This window comes from Papaver somniferum, chromosome 8 (assembly GCF_003573695.1).
Source record: "Papaver somniferum cultivar HN1 chromosome 8, ASM357369v1, whole genome shotgun sequence".
Taxonomy (NCBI): domain Eukaryota; kingdom Viridiplantae; phylum Streptophyta; class Magnoliopsida; order Ranunculales; family Papaveraceae; genus Papaver; species Papaver somniferum.
Window position 1 is genome coordinate 23,840,131 of NC_039365.1, and position 20,359 is coordinate 23,860,489.

Genomic DNA, 20,359 nt, shown 5'->3' on the forward strand with positions numbered 1-20,359 from the left:
TTTCTCTATGAAATAAAATATAAGAGGAGAAAGAAAATAAATTTACTCAAAATAATTGATCCCCAGTGCTCTGTAAACATAGAGCTTGTCTTTCCAGAAGAGATCAACAGATTTTAATAGCACAAAAAAGGAAAACAATAGGATTGCCGAAATATGTAAAATCCATTGAATCCCTTACAGAGAAAAAGAAAGATACAATCACCATCAATCAATATTCGTCAAGTAATCCATTAAGCTGTATAAGAAACAGAGAGGAAAAAATAATAAACAAATAAAGTTCATGATTTGTCGCCACCATGCTCATCCCATGCTATTAGGGATAACAGTACTTTTGATCCGTAAACATGAATCTACATAAACACGAAATAGATGTTAATAAGGAGATATTGAATTAAACGTCCACTAAAACATATAAAGTTAATTTAATAACAAAAGTTAAAGTATATGTCATCTGTTCATATTGTTTTCGGATTTCTACCGCTAGGGAAAAAAACGGTTCAGTCCAAAATCCCATTAAATATAATAATTCAGTCCAAAATCCCATTAAATATAATAATTCAGTCCAGACCTAGTTGACTAGGTATATTTTAATTCAAAAATTGTATAAATACCCCATGAAATATAACAGTTCAGTCCAGACCTAGTTGACTAGATATATTTTAATCCAAAAATTGTATAAAGACGTTGTTGACTTCCACACGTGTTTCATAAAGCACACGTGCAGCGAGTGGGAACTGTTTTATAACTGACACATTCAACGTGGAAGTGACACGTTAGCTAAAAAAAAACTCATGATGATGTCTGAAGTTTAAATAATATAAAAATAAAATAAAACCAAGAGCTACAAATAGAGTACCCATATGACTATAATTCACATTTTTTTTTAAAAACTTCATTTACATTGGTGTACAAACATGTACACATCTACAAAATACAACATGTTTACAATCGAAACTCATTAACAAGTACCAACACCAGCTCCAATGCTCAACCACTCTTAACCCTGTTGCTGTAAACAACTACAACACCTCAACCATTCAAAACAAAATTTTTATCCATTTCTGTAGCTTTCCAATCTACTGTTAATTTTTGTAATGGTAATTCAACATACCGTGGTTTTTACAAAATGTAGTCAGCCCAAGCAACTGAAATAGTTGAAAAGAAAAAGAGACATGTTTCAAGAAAATTTAAAGAATCAGATATATGATTGCCAAGTATGTATTCAACAACTAACATGGAAAAATGAGGATAGGTGATTACCAAGTCAGGACCCAAGCAATCAATCGCATACAGCCCATATCAATCTTCTGGCACAACAAATCTCGAATTGCGATCCAACAACAGTGCTGCACCTGCTCGTACAAATTCCAGTATACCATTATCAAATTTGCATGCCGAATTGAAATTCGCAAAATCAAAACAAAAGTATACGAGTAATAATTACCAGTAGAAGGATTAAACATTGACCAAAGCTTATTCCTAAATTCCCAAACATCACCTAGAAATCACACCCTATAGAAAGGTGTATAATTATGTACACATTAATCTACAGCATGTGTACAACTATGCACACATTGCAATACACATTGAGAGCTTCTAATTTGAGTAAAATAGGAACGCGATAGTACTAAATGTGCAGGAATCTGGATTGCTTTTATATGATTACGTACTTATCAACAAAAAAATAAAAAAACCAGGATGCAAAACAGAAGAATGGAAATCCTTAATCAATACCTTTTAAATGTTTCATTTTGCGTCTCGGCATCGAATTGTGGATACCCAATAATGTATTCCCATAATCCATGTCAGTATTCATGACCTTTGTTCTCGGCCATTACTTATCCCAACTCATTAATGCAAGCATACAATAACATGAGGTAATATATCTACAAGAAGTCATAAAGTTCGTTACAATACCCATTTCATCATGAGGAAGACGAAGTTTTTCATATGTATAACTAAAAATAGTCTTAGTGGCATGTACAAGAAGTCATATAAGTAGTGGACAAGCATATACACCTCGTATAACAAGGACAAAAAAAAAAGTACACCTATATCGTAGAAACTGCAAGCTCACCAGCAAGTCTTTTTTTTTTCAGTGCTTCAACATCAATCAATCTCACCCAATGGGGGAAGGTTGTGCATGTCGTTCTCTATCTTTGGCACTTACAATTAAAGAAAACAGGTAACAATACAAATGCGAAAACCAACCCATGGAAGAAAAAGTAGAACAACTCATTAGCTATTTAACTGGTATATGAGAAAATACACCTTGTAGAGCCAGTACAAAAATACATACTACACATAAAAGCCCACCAGTTTCAACTTGTCAATAATGCAATAGTAGTTTTTTAAGAAAACTTGTCAGATGATCTAAACTAATTTTCTGCAAGACATTAGTTGCTTCATAAAAAGTAGTATCAAAACATAATAAACGACTACTAAGATTATGAGAGAGCACAATATTGGTGTACAACTATGTACGTACCTACAAAAAATCCAACACTTGTACATATTAGTGCTTTCCCTAATTTTTGTTTTGTATATATAAAATATAGTTATGCAAGTGTAGTAGTGTACAAATATGCACACCTAAATAATCAAACATGTGGACAACTATGTACACCTAAATAACAAACATGTGTGTACAACTATGTACACCCAAATAATCTAACATGTCTACAAATATGTACACTTTAGTAATTCAAAAAACAAAATGTGCATAAACTAGTAAGGCAAGTCTTTAAAGTATCTGTAGATTGTAGAGATAATACCAAAATAGTAGAACTGAGTGAATGTGGACAAGTGTGAAATAATACCAAACTGTTCTTAACTCATAAAAAAAGTTATCTAATTCAAAATTCTTGACTGAAAACTTTAATGACGACTGGAGATTAATAACAACACTACATTTATCTCATTCAAAATTCTTGACTAAAAGCTTTAATATAATCGCACATTCAGATCAACATGGGGACTTAATCATAAGAAAAGTGATCTAATTTAAAATTCTTCTAAATCATTATGTGTATAATAATGTACACATTAAGAATTTTTTTAAATCTAAATGTGCACAGTTATGTACACATTAAGATCAACATGCGTAAAACTATGCAAGGCAAAAGCTAATTTTAAAAGCAATTAAGAGCAAAATCGCAGACGCACAATCAAGTAAGAGCAAATTCAAAATAGTGAAGGAATATTCAGATGAGTGTATATGTGGTTAAGATTTTTGTGTGGCATATCATCATTGCGAATCAAGTAACAGCAAAATCTTACCACTCTGCGTTTTCCCACGGGCATATTATTTTTCAAAATTTTCTAAACCACTGACAACTGCAAGTACAAAAAGGACTTGTCTTTCTTCATTTAGTACTGGCTTCGGAAATCTCACCCGTGTTTCAAGAGAAGTAGCCAATTCTCTTATTTTTAAATGAATAGCCTAGCATTTAACTCAGCATATACAAGTCAAAAGAAAATTAAGAGATAAAATAAGAAAATAAACTCCCGAGGCAGCTGTCATATATAGTATCACTAACATAGTGGGACAAGGCTAAAAAGACAGTGCAGCTGTACAAAAACGACCAACTTCCACTAGCTTTTATGAATTTTCTCTCAGTAAGCATGCCAAGAAAATAAAGCATTAGTTCAAACATATAACAAACAGTTGGTGTATAATATCGTTCTAAATAGCATTTGTTGTTGTGGTAATTTATCATCTTCTATCTATATTCCTTTTCTAATGGTTTCAATACTCACATGGGAGAGTTAGTAAAAAGTCTGCAAATGTACTTACAATAGTATTCATTAATATTCACATTTGACTTCTGCCTGGGCAACATTGGAAGCTACTGACTGAGTTATCCTTGTCTCCAGTCTCTCCATTCAGCTGGAGCAAATCAGAGTTGCACCATAACCGAACTCTATGCCCACCATGCCTGTGTTGCTTGATTCCGTAACACAGCTAATCATCATCACCATAATAGATAATCTAGCCTTGAAAATTGATAATTTCAACTTCCTGCCAAATGGAAGTAACAACTCAAATGGTAAGTTTTCGAACACATCACTCACTTTGCCAATTATCTAAAATACCATGCGACAATTTCAGATTATGATTCTGCATTTTACATATTAAATTAGTTGAGAGTGGCGGCTATCAAAAATGAAAGTACTCTTTAATAAATGAAGTACTGCACATTTAAATGGTAGCAAAGTTTAGGTACATCTCTGCATTAAAGTGGAGAAAATTATGTAGTCATAGATGTATATTACTGCTTAATTTTCCCTTGCTCCATCGCTCATATCCATCACCAAAATGAGTTGAATCATAGATGTACATTTAAACATACTTGATTATGTTTAGGCAATAACCAGGTATTACTCTTAGAGAATTTTATTCTTGTTTATTGTGATACTTTTAGCCATTAAAATTGATCTCTACATCTTTATGCAGGTTCTGGTAGATATTCCTGAAGACCTGACAACAAAATTGAGATACAAATATTTAATTGGATATCATAATTCTATATTAAATCTAGTTCTTGCACTTTCAACAGTTAGAAACAAAGATTCATCAAACAGATAAAAATTCACACGAGATCTAAATCTAAAAGTAAGTGGAATACAAAACGATTTGATGTGTAGTGGAGATAAAGATTCAATGACGAAGAATCTGAAGTCGAAATTTCGATCCACATTAAAGAATAGAAGATCAATCGAGTTGCACTCAAGAACCCTAGATTTCTATCTCAAAAGAAAGATTAAAACAATTAGATGTTACAGATCTATTCTAACTGTTGAATCGAGTTGCACTCAAGAATTTTAAAATTTCTATCTCAAAAGAAAGATTAAAACAATTAGATGTTACAGATCTATACGCAGATTAAGATCGAATATAAACTTCGAATTGAAACATATATTTCAAGTTTTTTAAAACCGTAAATTGATTTTTCAGAATCATAAAAATCAATCTAATCAAAGATAAACATAATTTAGGAAGAAAGCTTATCTTATTTGAGTTTAATGGCGATCATCCGGTTTCGTTCTTCAATTCAGGTCTCATATCTCAAGAGATTTATCTTCTCACGTTGTCTTTAGCATCAATATAGGGAGATTTCTGGCGAAATGAAATGAAAAAGGGGAAATTAGGCTCAGGCCCAACCCATGGATAACCCATAATATGAGGCCCTTAATTTAAAAAAGTTTAAATCTAGGCCCCGAGTTTTTAAAAGACCTTGATACCCTTATGCATATTGTCAAGCCCATAATTAAATAAAATTTAAATCTAGGCCCAAAATTATTAAATCTAGGCCCGAAATTATTAAAATACAGTGCGAAGGTGTAAACAGAAGTTACACATGCATATGGCATGTGTAACCAGAAGTTACACATCCTTATGATATGTGTAATGCAAAGTTACACTTGTATATATATGCAAATAAATAGACATCAAAAAAAAAACACAAAAAAAAAAGTTATTACTTTAATATTCATTTACAATAATTTCTTGGCATGTGTAACTAGAAGTTACACACGCATCTGTTTAGTGTAATTGAGAGTTACATATGTGTCTATCTAGTGTAACTGAGAGTTACACATGCATCTGACTTGTGTATTCAGCGTCAACTCCAGTTCCAGCGAGATCATTACCACGTTTAAGCAATTAGCTTTTATGAAGTTATCTGAAACCTGAAATATAACAACAAGCAATCAGTATTTATAAGATCAAAATGAACAGTACATACAACAATGTATATTCAGTTTCACAAGCATCTGACTAGAGTAACTAGTAGTTACACATGCATCTGAATTGTGTAACTGAGAGTTACACATGCATATAACATGTGTAACTAGGAGATACACATGCATATGACTTGTGTAACTAGGAGTTACACCTGCATATGGAATATGCCATTTATCATGAACTTGCAAGCCTAAGTTACCTAAAGCAAAGTATGTGTAAGTAAAGGTTACACATCTAATTAGCATGTGTAACTAGAAATTACACATCTATTTAGCTTGTGTAACTAGAAGTTACACATCTAATTAGCATGTGTAACTGAAATTTACACATCTATTTAGCTTGTGTAACTAAAAATTACACATCCATACCAAAACACCACCACTAAGACAAGCAGAATGTAAAGTAGATCCAACTTACAATGTCTAACACAGCTCTAACATCCATACCAAACCTCTCAGCTTCATACCAAAACACCACCACTAACTCCAAATACAAATTATCTTCCAAATCTGATCCAGTACCACCACTGCCTCCTCATCCTCCTCCAAAACCTGCACCTCCACCATCAACACCACCACAAGTGTTGATTTTCCTGTAAAAGAAACATAAAAATATCAGCCAAACTAATCATTGTATACACAAACTAGTCTAGATGCAAAAGCAATACTGCCAGCCTCCAAAAGTCATAAAACAAGCATGTATAATCAACTAACAACAAGCATGTGTAAGTCCCAACATCTACAGATGTTTTAACAATCAGATTTCATCTTATCATCTACAGATACAAGTCAATAACTGAATCCATTGTAATCATGAGAGTTCATCGTTTTTAGATGATTGAATTCAACTAGTATTACCAAGAAATTGAACCTAAAAACAACATCAACAGTAATAACAGCAATCTAAACGTACCTAGATTCAAAATTCATTGATTCCATAAAAATTATATTTTTCTACTCTGACCTGAATAGAACAACCAAAACAAGAATCAAAACCTAATCAAACTAAATAAGAAAATAGAACTACTAAATGAGTCAATCATATTGAATCAAAACAAAAACGTTACCTGAAGTAGCTTCAAAAGAACAAATTGGAATAAATTGATTGATTCAAATTGGAGTCACCACAATATCACCAACTGAAACCTGAATCATTCAAATTGGAGTTCTTATACAAGATGACAAGTACTACCTAGGTTTAATCATGAATAAGTTGTTTCCAAGCATTAAAAACCTTCAGCTGTTGTATTCAATCAGTATGTGTAAGTAAAAGTTACACATCTAATTAGCATGTGTAACTAGAAGTTACACATCTATTTAGCTTGTGTAACTAGAAGTTACACATCCACTTAGCTTGTGTAACTGAAAGTTACACATCCATAATAAAGCACAAACGGGAGCTAATACCAGCAGATTAATGAGGATAATCGGACATACCTGTATAAATTGAACATATCAACAGCACCTTGGAGATCAAAAGCCCATGTTTCATGGTCCCCAGATTTCATAAGGTTATTGCCAACCCACTGGGAAAGTGATTTGAAGAACCCAAGCTCCATCATGTAATCTACAAGCCACCTGAGGTTTAGAAACATAATATGACATGTTAGATAGTTGATCTACTAACGTCAATTCTCTTACGAAGGTATGATTTTCCATGAAAGAAGAAAACACTTCCAAATGTGTTGTTCACTGGCAGTTCATGAACTCCAAAAGTCGTCCACCTTTACAGTGGATCCATATATATGGTAGTGTAGTTGAATGTATATATCAACTTCCCAATTGCACAAATGAAAACTGTAGTATACATAAGTACAACAAAATGAAGGAGAATAACTCTTACTTTCTTGATGGGATTTCTGAGGGTAAACTTTGCAAGGTCTGGAAAACCTTCTCAACTTCTCCATCACTCTCTTCAGGATTTACATCTCCAGGTACAGATTCCAGTACCCAAAGTTGTTCTGCATCAAGGAAGTGTAGAAAACTTCATTACATGGAAGGATGGACATACTGGGTTTATTAGCAATTGAAAGAAGCAAAGATCTCAAAAAAGGTTTTGTGTGTCCTTCTTCACATTTTGTAACAATTTTGTTTAGTAAAAACTGAGAATATGTAAATAAACATACTAAATGCCAGATCCAAATACTTCATCTACATTTCGTATCCTTAAATTACAAAAATTAAACAACATCAATAAAACCAAACAACAGAAGCAATTCATCAAACATTTAGAACTCAAAAACAGAATTATCAGATGTTGGTGATACCGAATCTCCAGATGAAAATTATTACTATTAACAGCTTATTCATTAGTTGTTTCCAAAGCAAAAGAAGAATCAGATTTTGAATCACCTGTGAATGACGATTAGTTGTTATCTTCTTTATTTCTGTTGTTGTTGAAGATCTTCATAGTTCCATTGTTGAACCTGCACAATAAGTAAGTCCTAAGGTTTAAAACATCATTACATACATGAAAAACAACAAAGAAGAGGAAATCCCAACTTAAAAAAACCTTGAAAAAAATGAAAGAGATGAAACAATAACTAATTAGATTGTAGAAGACTTCTGACTTGAATGGAGACTGAGAAGAGATGATGAAACCTTAACTTGAGATTCACAAGCTTTAATTTCAGATTCAAAATAAAATTGAAATAATATTTGACTGATTCGAATTCATAGATTATTTGATGCTCAACTATTTTATCTATTGAATCAAATCCATTCAAATCTCTAAATAACTACATCATAACCAGGATGAACTCCAAAAATGCACCAAAATTCCAAAACACCGAGAATAAAATTTCGATTTATCATCGTTTCTAACAGATCTTCTTCTTCTAATAACAAACACGCAGATGATTTACTATCATTCTTCCAGATCTAAAAAAGAAAATGAAATCAATGAAAGAAATATAAACCTAGAAACTTTATATGAATCTTCAAACAGAAAACTAAATTAGAACGAAATCTCTGCAGAAAAAATGAAATCAGATTACGAAATCAACCGATTGAATTGAAATTTTTCCTGTTGGATTTGATTTTCTACGAGAATCTTCATATTCAGTTCATGCTGATGAATTTTCATTGAATCTCCGAAGAATAACTGATGTTGATTTCGAATTTATGTTTAGATAATCAAGATCTTTTTTTGTAAAGGTCAGATCTAAGTTATGAAATCATTACTCACTGGAAATTTCGATTAGAAATCGTGTTCTCGGCCTGTTTCTTCGTCTGAGAGAGAGAGCAAACCCTGAAACTTTTTTCTCTGCAACCTGCAACCGAGCGAGAGAGATGAGAGAGATGAGAGAGAAAGAAAATGAAGAAATGAATGGATCTTATGATTTTTCTCTTGTATATATTGAAAAGGGTAAATTTGACATTATGAAAATGTCACTTTATTATCAAGCCCTAAAAATTAAAGTTCTGGGCCTAAAAATATCAAAATGTGAAAGAATGGAGTTGACAATGAAGGATCCATTTTGTTGGGTTTCTATGTGTTGAACCCATGTAGTAGGGGGTTATAGTATTTTTCACAATGAAAAATGATGAAAAAGTAGAAACCAAATTCGTTTAATTGTTCAAAGGGCATTTAGGGTAGAATGAAAAGTGTGGATTTTCGTGAATCGGGACAAAAAGGATCAACTCGTCTAAGTGAAATAAAAGGAGAGGCCGGCCCCCTTTTATAGGCGTGGCACTTGGGAGTTTGAATAAGGAAAGGACTTCCTATATGAGTCAAGTAAGGAAAAGAGGAAACCGGGCCTGCGAAGACAAATCACCATGCCAAGCCGTCCGCGCATGCTTTGTGTTACCAAACCGCCCCATTACCTTGGCCCCACCATGTCAAGCCGTCCGGAACATGCCTTGGCCCCACCACGCCAAGTCGTCCACATGCTTTGCCTCACCAAGCCGTCCACGCCATTGCCTTGGCCCCACCATGCCAAGCCGTCCGCGCCAACACCAACAACTCGCCAAGCCAGCGTCATGATGTTCCTAACCCAGCCAAGGTGATACATGGCCAGACTAAACCGACGATCTTCATCTCACCACTTCACGGTCTACACCATAAATAGAATCTACGCAAGGCCGCCAAATATGAGGATCATGAACTCTCCTTACCTCTCTAAAAAGTTTAGTCGGACTTTCCTGACCATCTTTTCATGACCTGTCATTTCGATTTTTATCCTCGCCTATCACCATCTTATGCTTACCTCGCAACAATGCTCTTGTTCCGAGCTAAGCAGGGGACTTAATGTTGATGGTGGTTTTTAGCTTAGGGTCAAAATCGTAAAACTGTAAATCTGACATGACGTCACTATGACCATTAGCGCATTTATTAAATCAATCAGCATGCCTACATATGAATTACCGGAGTACCCTTTTTTTTACATGGGTCATGTTCCACAGCAGAACCCTTAACACTGACTGACATCATCTATGCCAAACCCTAATTCTCATGCAACCACGCCAAGGCATGCCAACCATGCCAGCCGCACCACTGTTCCAATGGCAAACCATGCCAGCCACGTCACCGCGCCAAGGCATGCCAACCATGCCAGCCACACCACTGTGCCAATGGCATACCATGCCATCCACATATCCGCGCCAAGGCATGCCAACCATGCCAGCGGCACCATTGCGCCAATGGCATGCCATGCCAACCGCACCTCCGCGCCAAGGCATGCCAACCATGCCAGATGCACCACATGTGCCAATGGGATGCCAACCACCTTGTCGCGCCATACCATGCCGGTCTTCCCTATGCGGCTACCAAAACGATGGCATGCGATGATCAACGACCACCATTCCATCTTAGATGCAAATCTTAGCCGTCCAAGGTCGCAAACAACGCATGGTAATCTTTGGCCCAAAACCCTAGTTTTGGCCACGCCAAACCGCGCCAAGGCATGCCATGCCACATGTGCCAATGGCATGCCAACCACCTTGCCGCGACATACCATGCCGGCCTTCCCTATACGGCTACCAAAACGAAGGTGTGCGATGATCAACGACCACCCTTCCATCTTAGATGCAAATCTTAGCCGTCCAAGGTCGCCAAACAACGCATGGAAACCTTTGGACCAAAACCCTATTTTTAGCCACGCCAAACCGCGCCAAGGCATGCCATGCCACATGTACCAATGGCATATCAACCACCTTGCCACGCCATACCATGTCGGCCATCCCTATGCGGCTACCAAAACGAAGGCGTGCGATGATAAACGACAACCCTTCCATCTTAGATGCAAATATTAGCCGTCCAAGGTCGCCAAACAAAGCATGGTAACCTTTGGCCCAAAACCCTAGTTTTGGCCACGCCAAACCGCGCCAAGGCATGCCATGTCACATCTGCAAATGGCATGCCAACCACCTTCCTGCGCCATACCATGCCGGCCTTCCCTATGCGTCTACAAAAACGAAGGCGTGCGATGATCAACGGCCACCCTTCCATCTTAGATGCAACTCTTAGTCGTCCAAGGTCGCCAAAAAATGCATGGTAACCTTTGGCCCAAAATCCTAGTTTTGGCCACGCCAAACCGCGCCAAGGCATGCCATGCCACATGTGCCAATGGCATGCCAACCACCTTGTCGCGCCATACCATGCCGACCTTCCCTATGCGGCTACCAAAACGAAGGCGTGTGATGATCAACGGCTACCCTTCCATCTTATATGCAAATGTTAGCCCTCCAAGGTCGCCAAACAACGCTTGGTAACCTTTGGCCCAAAACCGTAGTTTTGGCCACGCCAAACCGCGCCAATGGCATGCCAACCACCTTGTCGTGCCATACCATGTCGGATTTCCCTATGCGGCTACTAAAACGAAGGCGTGCGGTGATCAACGACCACCCTTCCATCTTAGATGCAAATCTTAGCCGTCCAAGGTCGCCAAAAACGCATGGTAACCTTTGTCCCAAAACCCTAGTTTTGGCCACGCCAAACCGCGCCAAGGCATGCCATGCCACATGTGCCAATGGCATGCCAACCACCTTGTCGCGCCATACCATGACGTCCTTCCCTATGCGGCTACCAAATCGAAGGCGTGCGATGATCAACGGCTACCCTTCCATCTTATATGCAAATGTTAGCCCTCCAAGGTCGCCAAACAACGCTTGGTAACCTTTGGCCCAAAACCGTAGTTTTGGCCACGCCAAACCGCGCCAATGGCATGCCAACCACCTTGCCGTGCCATACCATGTCGGATTTCCCTATGCGGCTACTAAAACGAAGGCGTGCGGTGATCAACGACCACCCTTCCATCTTAGATGCAAATCTTAGCCGTCCAAGGTCGCCAAAAACGCATGGTAACCTTTGTCCCAAAACCCTAGTTTTGGCCACGCCAAACCGCGCCAAGGCATGCCATGCCACATGTGCCAATTTCATGCCAACCACCTTACCACGCCATACCATGACGTCCTTCCCTATGCGGCTACCAAATCGAAGGCGTGCGATGATCAACGGGCACCCTTCAATCTTAGATGCAAATCATAGCCGTCCAAGGTCTCCAAACAACGCATGGTAACCTTTGTCCCAAAACCCTAGTTTTGGCAATGCCAAACCGCGCCAAGGCATGCCATGCCACATGTGCCAATGGCATGCCAACCACCTTGTCGCGCCATACCATGCCGACCTTCCCTATGCGGCTACCAAAACGAAGGCGTGCGATGATCAACGGCTACCCTTCCATCTTATATGCAAATGTTAGCCCTCCAAGGTCGCCAAACAACGCTTGGTAACCTTTGGCCCAAAACCGTAGTTTTGGCCACGCCAAACCGCGCCAATGGCATGCCAACCACCTTGCCGTGCCATACCATGTCGGATTTCCCTATGCGGCTACTAAAACGAAGGCGTGCGGTGATCAACGACCACCCTTCCATCTTAGATGCAAATCTTAGCCGTCCAAGGTCGCCAAACAACGCATGGTAACCTTTGGCCTAAAACCCTAGTTTTGGCCACGCCAAACCGCGCCAAGGCATGCCATGCCACATGTGCCAATGGCATGCCAACCACCTTGTCGCGTCATACCATGCCGGCCTTCCCTATGTGGCTATCAAAACGAAGGCCGGCAAAAATCAACGACCACTTTTTCATCTAAGATGCAGATCTTAGTCGTCCAAGGTTACCAGCTAACGCATGGAAACCTTTGGCCCTAGTTTGGTCGCACCTAAACAAAGCCAAAACCCTAACTTTTGGCCGCGCCTAAACTAGGCCATATTAAAGCCATACTGATCATGCTTTCATGCCACTGGCTACCAAAACGAAGGTCTGCAACAATCAACAACCACTTTTTTTTATCTAAGATGCAGATCTTAGCCGTCCAAGGTTACCAGCTAAAGCATGGCAACCTTTGGCCCTAGTTTGGTCGCGCCTAAACAACGCCAAAACCCTAACTTTTGGCTGCGCCTAAACTAGGCCATATTGAAGCCATACTGATCATGTTTTCATGCCACTGGCTAACAAACGAAGGGTTACAATAATCAACGGCTACCTTTCCTCTTAAGATGCAAAATCTCGACCGTCGAAGGTCACCACCGAGTCGGCAAGTCTCCCAAGCTCAACTTGCCAGACAACAACAACATGCTACATGTTTTCCACGAAAACGCTCGAGACATCAACACATGTCACAAACTGGGGGATGCTCATTGGGTATTGGTTTGGCGGTTTACAGCGTGCGGCGTACACTACACCCGTTATAAGACAGTGTCTTAAGGATGAGGCGGTTAGTAAATACAGGGAGTAATGGTGAAACGCTTTATTTTATGGAACATCAATTCCAGGTATTACCGGTTACCACCTCCTTCCATTTACTCACCCTCTTTCCATTTCTTAATGAGACCAGAGTACGTTTCACTTCGACTGGTATAAATAGGCATTACCTATTTCTACCGAACAACAAGTTCAGGTCAGGAGGATACAACACACAGAAAATATTTGCTAGCTTTCCATCTGTTAGCTTCCCACTTTCTGATACAAGTCGTGAAACAACTACTCTTCCAGAATCAACTATTCCGGTCTCAACACTCTCTTCTCTTCCCTCCCCAAAACCAACCCTTCTCCTTCACTTTGTGACCGAAGCAAGTCTGGAACGTCCATTTCTTGGTTTAGGACGGATTTGTACAGATTGATCTCTCGAATTTAAAGTACTCCTTTGCAGTACATTGTTTATGGTTAAACTCGTTTCTCACTCACACACCCGAAATTACCAAAATCAGCAGAAATCATTTTCACCCTCAAACAACCGTATACATAACAGGGCATTTCTTGGTGAGATGCACTTTCAACACAATCAAGTTGTGTTGAGGTGAACAATGTCTTGATCACCATGGCACCAAGAAAGAGTTTCTTTCCAAATACTTTTGCATTCAACAAAGTTGAGAAACATCCAAGAATCTGTTTTTACAAGTTTTTCAAAAGACTTTAGAGAGATACACAAAAATTTGAGTCCCTGATGTCTCATTTTAAAACTTAATAAAAACAGTGTCTGCGGATAATGTTTAGTACCGCGCAGGGAAACTCTTTTGGTGTAAGAAGACATCCTGACATGTTTACAATAGTAAACAAAACAATTATCATGACACAGTGTATCAGGAATTGACCAATGAATTGATTCATGCTTTGAGGTGATACCATCAGATGACTGAGATTTAAACTCCTCTTGTAATACATTTAGTTTATTACAACCAAGTGGATTACACGGAAGAGGAGCATTGCACTCACTAATTAGTAAATCAATATCAACCTTGACATGAGTATTATTCATCATAACTTGATTTAGCTTGTCAAGAGATTCTTGTTCTTTATGGAGATATAACTCAACATCAAGAGATAAGCTTTCAAGTTTCTTTTCAAGCCCTGAAAACACTTCAAGGGATTTTAAACCTGGAGGAGGTTTAGATAGAATTTCTTCTACAAATTTTATTAAATCAGTCTTGGAAGAGAATTCTGAAATCTCTGGATCTGGTGGTGCATTTATTGAGATAACACTTCTGTCCATTATTCAGATCGCTACAAACACAGACTTATAAGGTCGTTAATGTGTTTTCCTTCTCTGATACCAATTAAAAATGCGGGGGTCTAACAACCACACCCAACAATTCTTTTGGCAATCTGAGAGGACTTACTCCAGTACACTTTCTAGAGAATCAACTAGACAGTCAGACTCAATCTAGAGTAAAGTATATCAAAGAGTTTAATATCTCTAACTCTTAATTCAATCCGCAATTAGCAAACAGAAATCTGCGAGTCGGATTGAATATAAGAGGAGTTACTTGAACGGTATCAAAGAACGATGTTCAAGTGTCAATCAATGTAAATCAACAACCAAAGGTTGGATATTCTATTTGATTGATCTTAACGCACAACCTGTGATATTTCAATTATTGATGATGGTGGTTTTAGGGTTAAAATCGTAAAACCCTAGTCAGACAGTGACGTCACAGAAACTTGAGTAATAATGTCTTCACCAAGAGCATTTATTGAACCCTTTAATATGTCTGCGACAAAATTACCAGAGTACCCTTTTTTTAATGTTAATTAGGGTTTCGATAGGCCAGACCCTAATTTCCACACTACATGTGACAATGGCATGTCGTGCCAGCCATATCTCCACGCCAAGGCATGCCAACCATGCCAGTCGCACCACATGTGCCAAAGCCATGCCGCCCTACCACCATGCCTCTGGCTGCCAAACGAAGGGTTGCAACAATCAACGGTTACCCTTCCATCTGAGATGCCGATCTCAGCCGTCCAAGTTCGCCACCTAACGCATGGCAACTTCCGACCCAAGTCCAAATATCACGGTTTATGCCAAAACCCTAATTTTGGTCGCGCCTAAAAACATGCCAAAACCATGTGGCCCAACCACCATGCCGCTGGCTGCCAAAAAAGGGTTGCTACAATCAACGACTACCCTTCCATCTGAGATGCCGATCTCAGCCGTCCAAGTTCGCCACCTAACGCATGGCAACTTCCGACCCAAGGCCAAACATCACGGTTTATGCCAAAACCCTAATTTTGGCCGCGCCTAAAACATGCCAAAGCCATGCGGCCCTACCACCATGTCGTTGGCTGCCAAACGAAGGGTTGCAACAATCAACGGCTACCCTTCCATCTGAGATGCAGATCTCCGCCGTACAAGCTTACCATCAAACGCATGGCCACTTTTGGCCCAATGCCAAGCACTAATTTTGGCCGCACCTAAACTATGGCAAAACCCTAGTTTTGGCCGCGCCTAAACAACGCCAAAATCCTAGCTCGACCGCGCCTAAACCATGTCGCTGGCTGCAAACGAAGGGTTGCAACAATCAACGACCATACTTCCTCCTGAGATACGAATCTCAGCCATACAAGATTGCCACCAAACGATTTATAGCAATCTCTTGGCCACGACTCCAAAACCCTAATTTGGTCGTGCCAAGAGCATGCAAGCGCTGCAACCATGCCGCTGGTGCCAAACGAAGGGTTGCAACAATCTACGGCTACCCTTCCTCCTAAGATGCAGATCTCATCCATACAAACCTGCCACCAAACGACTTGTGGCAGTGTCTTGGCTGCGATGCTAACTATTGGTCATGGCACCAACTTGGATGCGATGCTAACTCTCTGGTCAGGGCACCAACCTGGCTACGATGCCTATTCTTTGGTCACGGCACCAACTTGACTACAAACGCCAAATCCTTTGGCCACACCACACGTAGAAACATGCTACACGTTTTCCACGAAAACAATCGAGACATCAAAACATGTCACAAACTGGGGGATACTCATCAAGGTATTGGTCTGGCGGTTTACAGTGTACAACGTACACTACGCCCGTTACAAGAAAGTGTCATAAGAGTGAGGCGGTTAGTAAATACAAGAAGTAATGGTGAAACGTTTCCTTCATTATGGAAACATCAATTCCAGACGTTACCCGTTACCGTTTTCTTACATTTACTCAACCATTTCCACTTCTTACGAGACCAGGGTACGTTTCGTTGCGACTTGTATAAATAGGTCTCGCCTATTTCCACCAAAAACAAGTTTTGGTCAGGAACATAGAACACTCAAAAATCACTTGTTAGCTTCCACATGTGTTATCTTTCCACTTTCTGATACAAGTCGTCAAACAACTACTCTTCCAGAATCAACTACTCTGGTCTCAACACTCTCTTTGCTTCCCTCCCCAAGACCAACACTTCTTCTTCACTTTGTGACCGAAGCAAGTATGGAACGACCATTTCTTGGTTTAGGACGGATTTGTACAGATTGATCTCTTGAATCAAAGTACTCCCTTGCAGTACATTGTTTTGGTTTTAGACTCGTTTCTCACCCACACATCCGAAATTACCAAAATTAGCAGAAACTGTTTTCACCCTCAAACAATTGGCGACCACAATGGGAGATTAATCTATTGGTCACAATATCAATTCCTGATTTCCGATTCCATCTTTCAACTCAGATATCGAGATGATGGAAGGAGACTAGCCACCGCCTCGGTTATTAGACGACTCTGGAACGACTGGGGACTTAGGAATATTTGGGGACTTTTCACAGTCACGGCATCGCCGCCCATAAAAACTCTGATTTACATCCGGGAGATCCATTTTGTTGGGAGACTCTAAAATGCAAGTAAGTCTCGTCAGATGAGTTGCATGTTCTATTGCCTAGAATTTTCACATGAGATGGTAGAAACCAATAACCATGTTATCCTCACGTTTTTATCCCATGCTTTCTACTGACAACACAACATTCACAACTCCATGACTCTCCTGGGGTATTTATGCCGCACATAGTCATAACCAAAAAACAACATTATTCTAAAAAAAAAAAAATCATCCCAAAAGAATAATCCAAAACCCTCATAGGTAACAATTATCTATCAACCCAAAAATCCAGAAAACCAAACCATAAACTAGGCGTTTTGTTTTCCTTTCAAAAAAAAAAAAACCTAAGCAGAAGAAGTTCAGGAAACAGAAGTACATTCAAGGAAAACCATCTAGTAATGGATTGCTCTTCTTGGAGAAAGCCTCCTTCGTGATTTTGAGAGCCGCCCGTTTCAGCTTCAGCTCCGTGGACAACTTTTCAATCTCCGCCTCATGCTGTGCGACCTCTTCCGCGGAAGGGCCTTCAGCCGCCGTGGTCTGCAACTTTTCGATCTCAGAGAAACCTTCAACAAACCAGGGAACGTTGAGCCCGTGTTCTACGTATACATCACGATGGAACTTCCAGCTTGATACCACGTCTTCAGAAACAGTATAGCCAGTCACTTTGCACATTGTCGTCAATCGAAGATAACGCTTCCTCCACACGTTTGACCAGTGCAAACCGACTAGTAACCTTTTTGGTTGTGGCAATGTGTCCATATCTTTCCCATATCTTGGTATACAACATTTCGTATTTGGCTGGCACACTGAAGCCGTCGATCAACACATAATATGGATAAGGAACTAAGTATGGAGGAGCGAAAACGGCGCCTGCAACCGAACCGGTAACTGGCAAGGGATTCCTAACTACAATGGCGCCAGTGGTCGCTGGAGCACTCTCCGCTACTTGAGCCGCAACAACATCTTCATCTTGATCGACCTCCATTTCCGGGTCGCCAAACGCAACTGCTACGGTTGGAGACAAAATTGTATCTCCACGGTTTTCCGCCTCGGGGCCATCTTCAAGAGCGGGTTCTCCCTGCGATATCGTGGTTTAGACTTTTTTCAAAAAAAAAAAAGAGAGAGAGAAAGGAAGAAGAAGAATGCATGGAAGACTTACCGATTCACTTTCAGACTGACTAGAAGAAGACTCAGCGCTGATGTTGGAAGAATTATTTTCATCATCACTAGATTCCGAGCTTTCCTCCTTTTTGATCTCTTTTTCACCGCAAGAAGGCTCGGAATTGTCACTCTTTTCCGCGAGGACCGTCGATCTCTGAGGTTGAGAATTGCCACCCTCTGCTGCGAGAGCCGCCGTTTTCTGACTACGTGCAAGCTGGGCAAAGGCGTTCACGCTCTGGTTAAGGAATAAGGAAATATTTTTAATAACGAAAGAACAGTGCAATCTGACTGAGTGGGCAAGAAAAAGAATACATACACGAACGTTGGATGAAACTGAAAGTCACAAGGGCCATTGAATCTGATAGAAAACCACCCGCGCGATCTTTCGACCTTCGCTCCTTCTTTTGGGGATTGTCTGTGTCTGTATTAGGAGATTTCCATTTGGGCGAGGAAGGATCCCTTAACAATGGATATCTTGCTAAAGTTGCAGAAGAAGGCTTACCACAGGTATTCTTCACTACGTCATTCATGAATCCATGAATGGCAAGGAACTCGTCCTGCCATAATATGTTATAATTAGAAGTTGTTGTCGGATTTCATGTCGAGAGCAAGAAGGGAAGACTTATACCCGACGCAAGAGCACTAGCATCAAGAGCAGCTGGAAATAAGTTTTCTGGAACAGCCTACTGACAAGAGAGCGGGACCCCTTGGTCGAATCCCATATGTCGAGTCGCCCTGTCAATGTTGTAAGAGACTGCCTGACAAGATCCTCGAAAGAAAGACGGTACATAACCAGGCGTGCAACTCCGCATGAACACAACCTACCCAATGCTCGTATTCTTTTCAGAAAGCAAAGATGTATCCGGAACAGAGGCAAAAGTTTCTATTTGAACTATGGAGCCATGCACCGGATCCCATGGACGAAAGTTGATTGTGTAGGAGTTGTCAAGGAAGTCAACCAGGTTCGAGCCAGATCTTGGGCGCATGTTCACCCAGCGAAGTATCCTAGAACCACCCCAAGACTCGGAAAGTAAAGCCAACTTTTCGGGAGCGCACTTCTTGAAATGCTCCCACAACCACGCTTGAAGAAAAGCAACATGGACGTACGAGTCCACTTTCATGTAGCCGTTTTAAGCACGCATGTCCACAACCAGATGATCCAAATGTGTGTACAGAGAACCGAGAAACAAGCCGTCAATGGGGAGAACAACACCTTTCGCTAATCTGATGGAAAACCTAATGAGATCCTTCCTTATTTCCTTCTTACCAGAGCCGTCGTCAGAAATGTCCCTGGATAACCAAAGAACCAAGAATGCCACGACATGAAGCGTACTATTCTTTTGATCTGGCTCCGACTCATCTGGGAACCATTGAGACACCCACCAGCTGTAGAAACACCTCGTCTCGTTTTCCTTCCGGACAGAGCCTTTTGACTTCGCAACAAGGGAAGTGTGCATTTGTTCTTCATCTTCATACAAGGTGATATCAAGATTCCCTGTTATGGGAAGGTTCAGCAAGACAACCACACTTTCCAAAGATACAGTCATTTCACCCCACATGCATATGGCCGTGTGAGTGTCTGGACACCATCGGGAGATGAAAGCAACTAAGCTCGGGATATCTTTCCTGATTTGAAGCGCCGCAGAAGCTGTGACAGCGCCAATAATTTGCGTTTTGATCAAATTTGCTTTTACGCAATCCTGACTTATCATGAATTGCATCCACTTGTCGAAGGAACGCAACAGACTCTGACAGATTCTGAAGTCAATGGAAGAGGCAGGATACTCTTTCCTATGAAGGCAAAACCGTATTACACAACTTGGTCGAACCGACCGGACGTCTCCTTCACCCTCCGAACCGGTCAGAAGGACGG

The 20,359-nt window shown here is 40.0% G+C and overlaps 3 long non-coding RNA genes across 8 annotated transcripts; all 3 read right to left on the reverse strand.

Moving 5' to 3' along the window:
• Positions 1-798: 798 nt before the first annotated feature.
• On the reverse strand, positions 799-5,130 carry LOC113304542. Of its 6 annotated transcripts, none has more exons than XR_003338235.1 (5): positions 4,276-5,130; positions 2,078-4,021; positions 1,735-1,886; positions 1,261-1,352; positions 799-1,145 (listed from the first exon to the last, which is right to left on the reverse strand). It is a non-coding gene; the product is annotated as an uncharacterized LOC113304542 (long non-coding RNA). The 6 variants fall into 6 exon arrangements; XR_003338237.1 differs by having other exon boundaries at positions 4,227-5,130; XR_003338238.1 differs by having other exon boundaries at positions 800-1,019; positions 1,112-1,145; positions 2,078-5,121.
• Positions 5,131-5,629: 499 nt separating this feature from the next.
• LOC113301705 lies at positions 5,630-7,172 on the reverse strand. Its single transcript, XR_003336442.1, has 4 exons — positions 6,813-7,172; positions 6,659-6,709; positions 6,164-6,338; positions 5,630-5,691 (listed from the first exon to the last, which is right to left on the reverse strand). It is a non-coding gene; the product is annotated as an uncharacterized LOC113301705 (long non-coding RNA).
• A 28-nt stretch (positions 7,173-7,200) lies between these two features.
• Positions 7,201-9,042, reverse strand: LOC113301706. The gene is made up of 4 exons (XR_003336443.1): positions 8,933-9,042; positions 8,098-8,171; positions 7,589-7,706; positions 7,201-7,323 (listed from the first exon to the last, which is right to left on the reverse strand). It is a non-coding gene; the product is annotated as an uncharacterized LOC113301706 (long non-coding RNA).
• Between the last annotated feature and the right edge of the window lie 11,317 nt (positions 9,043-20,359).